This window comes from Pavona decussata, unplaced genomic scaffold, assembly GCF_977016875.1.
Source record: "Pavona decussata unplaced genomic scaffold, jaPavDecu1.1 SCAFFOLD_158, whole genome shotgun sequence".
Classification (NCBI taxonomy): domain Eukaryota; kingdom Metazoa; phylum Cnidaria; class Anthozoa; order Scleractinia; family Agariciidae; genus Pavona; species Pavona decussata.
The window spans coordinates 596,646-602,500 of record NW_028145570.1 but is presented as its reverse complement, the minus strand read 5'-3'; positions in this window follow the sequence as shown (position 1 = coordinate 602,500).

The window sequence follows — 5,855 nt, the reverse complement described above, 5'->3', positions numbered from 1 at the left end:
CAGCAATTATCTCAAAGATTGCTTAAGACGAAAACGCAACCAGAGATCCATCTGGATTCGGGGTCCCTCGGGTCAGTACAAGCAGTACGTGGCAAACCGAGTCTGAGATCAATAGTTTAACAGAGCCACAATATTAGAGATGTTGCCCCAGTGATGACAACCCAACTGATTTGTGGCTTCAAGAGGAACCACTGCAGCTCAACTAGTATCAGTGGTGGAACAGTCCAAGCTGGCTTTCGCAACCAGAACCAGTCACTGGCCGGCAATTTTGAAAACTGCAAAGAGTGTACAAGAGGAAGAGAAAACAGCGTTGGTGATGAAAGGGAAAATAATTCTTCACAACTCACGAGCAGTAATCGAACTAGAGAAGTTTACTTCTCTGCGAAAGTTGCATACGTTATACGATTTCTTAGAGACGCTAGAGGCTCGCGCAGCGAAAGGAAGACCGAAGTACTATCGGCGGTGGAATTGGACGAGGCTAAGATTCTTTGGATTAAAGGTCCACACAGTGAAGAGTTTCAAGAGGAACTTAAGTACCTCAAAGGTTCAGAAGTCGAAACCTCACGTATTTAAGACAAGTGTACTGGATCATACAAGGAAGAAGCACAGTGAAGAAAGTAATCATCCAGTGTCGCACCTGCCGGTATTCCAAGACCAAAGCCCTGGTGGAAAAGATGCCTCCACTCCCAGACGAACAAGTCGAACCATCCCGGCCGTTCACACACGTTGGAATTGATTTCTGGGACCTTTGTAAATCACGAACGAGTTTCATGAAGCTCAGAAGGCTTAAGTCTGCCGTGCTTACGTGCAGTGCAACACGTGCGGTGCAACTCGAGCTCACATGCAACATGACTACCGAGAGTTTTATGTTGGCTTTGACAAGAATGATGTCAAGATTAGGCAAGATTGACGTGATTTGGTGTGTCAATTTCAAATCCCTTAAGAACGCTGACAAAGCACTTCAACAATGCTTGCAATTTGTCTCGAGCGATGCAACGCTGAACTTACGCCACAATTACAAGTCGGGGACGTAGTTTCAGTGAGCGATGATCGCCTTCCAATGCAACACTGGAAACTTGGAAGATTGCAGAAACATTCAAAAAACAAGATGGATCGTACGATCCGGCGCTCTCATAAAGGCGCCTTAAGGAGCGTCCGTCGACCGATTATCGTACTTTAAATGTTGGAGGCATCTGACATAATGAAATAGGCAAACAGTAGAAACAGAAACACCGTTTATTTTGAAAAGTTCAAGAGATTTTGGCTCTTGATCGCTTGCCTTTGGCAGGGAATTTTCCGAACTATTAGTGCGTGATAGGCTAATATCATTCTTTATTTATTAATATTCACAATAAGATCACACAATCCGCAACAGCGAAAGGAGAACAAACATCTTGAGGATGCGATTCGTCGGTGGTGTTTTTTTTTTTTTTTTTTTTTTTTTTTTTTGTTAAACAATAAAAATACGAACAATGTAGAAACTCACTCTTGTAATATTTTATTCGTGGTTTACTTGGGTTTATCTATTGTTCGGTGTTGGGAAACGATACAACATATGCGTTATTTACGGGAATATTCGAATCAAAGGGATAAAAATATTAAAAAGTTGAATGGTTTGTCCTTCTATTTATGTTTTAGTATAATGCTGATCTAGCTCTGATCAAATATAGTTTTCTCCTGGTATAGATTTGGCATAAGCAGGTGTTCTGTTTTGGATTGTTTCCCAGGAAATTGATCGTTCTACCAAATATGTTTAAAATGAGTTTTTCCTCATGAACAATACATTGTTTACATAAGGTCAAGCCGTAATTTATTGTATCTGACCTTAAGTCAACCTTTCGCTGGCATTTGCCTGGAAATGGCCATCCTTGTTTTTTATCGTTTTCTAGTAAAGATATTCAGTGTTTCTTACCGAATCTATACCAGCCGATATCTTGTTATTTATTTAAATAACAATAATCTTTAGATCTTTTCATTTGAAGGTGACTGCCAATGTCAACAATTTTGTTCTGTAACCACTTACTGTATTTTTAATAAGGTAGCTGAAAGTTGTAAACACGTACACCTTAATTTATGGAAAAAGGCGTGGACTTGTAGTACCGCCTTTCTTCTTGGAAAGTTGTTGTTTTGCAACAAGAACACTGCATACTGCCTGCATGAAACTTCATCTGACTATACTACAAACTCATGATTGTGAATGTGTAGTTTTTATCGATACAAATATTCCTTGTAATTTTTATTTTTCTCCTGTTGCTTTATTTTGGTTGGACATATCGAAGAACCTAGTGAAAATCTTGAAAGACAGGTGCATTTTTCACAATAAATAGAGGGAAGGTACCCATTACCAATTCCAACACTAACCAATCATAGAAGGGCTTACGTAAGCCTATGTTAGTAGTTGATGAGTTTTTGACCGTAGGTTGTCAATCATACTCCAACCAACATAAAAGCAACGCGAGAAGTCCTTCGCGAGAGAATGTTGTATTGAAGCTGTAAAGAGAATTTGTCAGAATACAGACAAGCCTTGAACAACAATTGTGTGTGCCTATTGAACTCAACCCGTGGAGTACGCTAAGCTAGTAACCCCCTTGGTTAGACGAGAAACGTTCTAACACCGTTTCATGTCGGTGACGTGGGGTTTGTCTTCTTTAATTGTCATGGTAATCATAATGGGTACGCATGCAAACAAATAAAGATGGCTTCCAAGATATGATTAAATTTAACTTAAGAGCATCAAACAACAACCGCAAAGAAACCAACCGACCCTTTCTCCATTGATTCCTCGCACGTCTTGGAGCTTTCAAAGTTAACATGCTGACTTTGATATTTTTTCTTTTTGGCACTTTTGCTAAACTTCCTTGCGCTGGATACGAAATTCGTGAGCAGCAGACATTTATTTTCTCCAGTGTGGCTGGGTGCTCTGTGTTTTGAAGGTTCACCCTCTTTAGGTTCGCCGTTAATTAATTCCAATCATTCGGAAAGAGAGCGCGGCGATGAAGAGTGATTCTCCTAACAATTTGTCACAGCCCAAATTTTTTATTAGCTTAAAGCTTTTAGGGGAATTCTTATCCTTGACACAGCCCTAAGTGGAATAAAATTTAGAAGTACACAGCAAGTAATCACGACGCTCCTGCTAACACCCAAAAGTATCTCGCAACTTTTTTTATTATTTAAACAAAATTGAACACGACATTTGCTCTAAGAGAAACTAAGTGCTCATCGACAGAGCTTACATCGGATCAACTAACCCGTACAAACACATGTCGGTGACGGACTAATTTACAGGGCTAACACGAGTACAAGTTAAAAAGAGAAAACAACAAAGATAAACTAAGAAAAACGAAATGAATGGGAAATAAATGACTGAACGTGCTCGAATAAACGACCGAAATTGCAAATCCGGAGAACCAAACAGAAAACACTTAATCATTTTCTGTCCGAAGCCAGAAGCCATTTATCTCCCAGTATGTGGGCAGCAAAGGTAAATAAAGCAATACGATGAGCAGCATACATTGGACAGTATAAAAAATCATTGCTTAACATCTTCCACAGGTGCGTTGCTATGGTTACATTTAAGGCGAGAGTGTTTAACAGAATCAAAACGATTACCTACTAAATAATAATCGCACAACTCCACAGGCGTCAATCTATTACCTATTTAAAACAATTCTTTTAAAATGAAGTAAAAGGCGATTCATGGCGTTACATTAGATCCAGCAAAATGGCGATTTTCATTTCACATATATCAGACAACACATAAGTATTGCTTTTTGGTGCAACCAATGGTGCATGAACTGAATTCCGTTACACCAGCACACGCAGCACGTAACTCTACTTCGCTACTGAACAGCATCAAGTGGCAAATTTAAAAGTCAACGAAAACTGTAATGCATTGGATGTTGAATCAAGTAAGTTTTAGGTAATCGCACAACAATCAGGAGCTATGCTTTAATTCTCAATCTTTTTCAATCTTTATGACTTGGGCACTCCGGCAATGGCATCGGTTGGGAGATTGAAGCTATCATGTGTGACCAAGCTGAATTAACGATTGATGCGAGGATTGAGTCTTTGTATCAATAAAACATGTGTCCGTGACGTTTATTCTGAGAGCCCGCTTGATACGGACACTTATCCCGGACTTATGCGTGTCCGAATTCAGAGTGAGTCGTGTTCCACTGTATTTCTAAATGATACATATTAACAGTGATTTCCATGTGATAATTCTGAAATTTTCACTGCAGATGGGAGATTGCAGCTATCATGTGGGACCACGGCTCAATATATCTATTTGAAGTTTATAGGATCGATGCGATCATAGCGAAACCCTGCCGGGTCGTTATATTCTCTAAGCACGTTCATAAAGGGATCAATTTCACTGACCATGCATCGACTGACCGTTTCTTATTTGTGAGCACTAATCCATGACTTTATTTAACAATTTTTCACTGAAGTGGAGGTAAATATCCACCACTTTCACCGACACTGAGGTGAATAATAGTTTTAGTATATACCACACAAGCTGAATAACTAGCGGACCAAAAACTTTCTGACAATAATTATACTGACATATCAGGGGCACCCAATGGGAGTTTTCTCTCAGATTCTTTGAAACGCTATTTTAGGCTATCTGGAGTGCCTTTAAAGCTCTGTAGATTCATTTAAAGCTGCGCTATAATATTTTTATCTGTTCGGTCATTCTAGGAAAACTTGAGTCTTTTCGAAATTACTAGGGCGTTTTTGTCCATTTCCCAAAAAAGTTAGGTCCTATTTTCTTTCCGAAAATCTTAGCTGGCCTTTTTTCGGTACTCGAAACGACATTTTTATCAATCCGAAAACACCAGGCCTTAAATTTCCCATATCACGAAAGTTCGAGGCGAAAAATATTTTTAGAAAATTGTAGGGGATTAAGGGCCTTCCGAACAGATAATTTACCGAAACAATCCGTTGGGTGCTCCTGACATATGGTCGGAAATTAGGGCGGCAAAAAATCTCGCTTTAAAAATTGCCGTCTCGCTTTCCTGTGGATAAGTAGAATATCTGGACGCACTTGTTATTTCTTAAACGGGTGTTTTTTCTCGTCTTGAAACAATGCTGTAAACACATTAGATGTTTTTACTTTTAAAGTGCTCGACAGTTTACGGTAACTCTGATTTTTCGCCTTAGAAAATGAGGTTGGAAAGAGCAAAAAGCTTACTATTTAATTGCTTCAAACCCAAACTTTGATGCCATTTTTGTATTTTTTGTAACAGCCGCCTCGTTTATCGAAATAATAGGGACTTTAAGAACCGAGAACGCAGTGGTCTGAATCCTTACCGGACAATGCATTCAACAACATCGGAATTCCAGTGCCAGCTAATAATGTGCCGGCGCTCTTGTAAAGACGCCCCAAGGAGTGTCCGTCGACCGATTACCGTACTTCACATCTTGGAGGCATCTGACACTATGAAATAGACAAACAGTAGAAACAGGAACACTGTTTATTTCGAAATGCTCAGGATATTTTGGCTCTTGATCGCTTGCTTTTGGGCGGGAATGTTCCGAACTATGTGTGCATGATAGGGTAATCATGATTTATTTATTTATATTCACAATAAAATCACACAATCCTCACTGCGAAAGGAAAACAAACGTCTTGAGGATGCGATTCTTGGGCGCTGTTCCGTTTCATGTCCGTGACGTGGGGTTTGTCTTCTTTTTATTGTCATGTTAATCATAATGGGTACGCATGCAAATAAAGATAGCTTTCAAGATATGGTTAAATTTAACTGAGGAGCATCGAACAACAACCGAGAAGAAACCAACCAACCATTTCTCCATTGATTCCTCGCACGGGAGTGGCGGTTTCAAAGTTAACA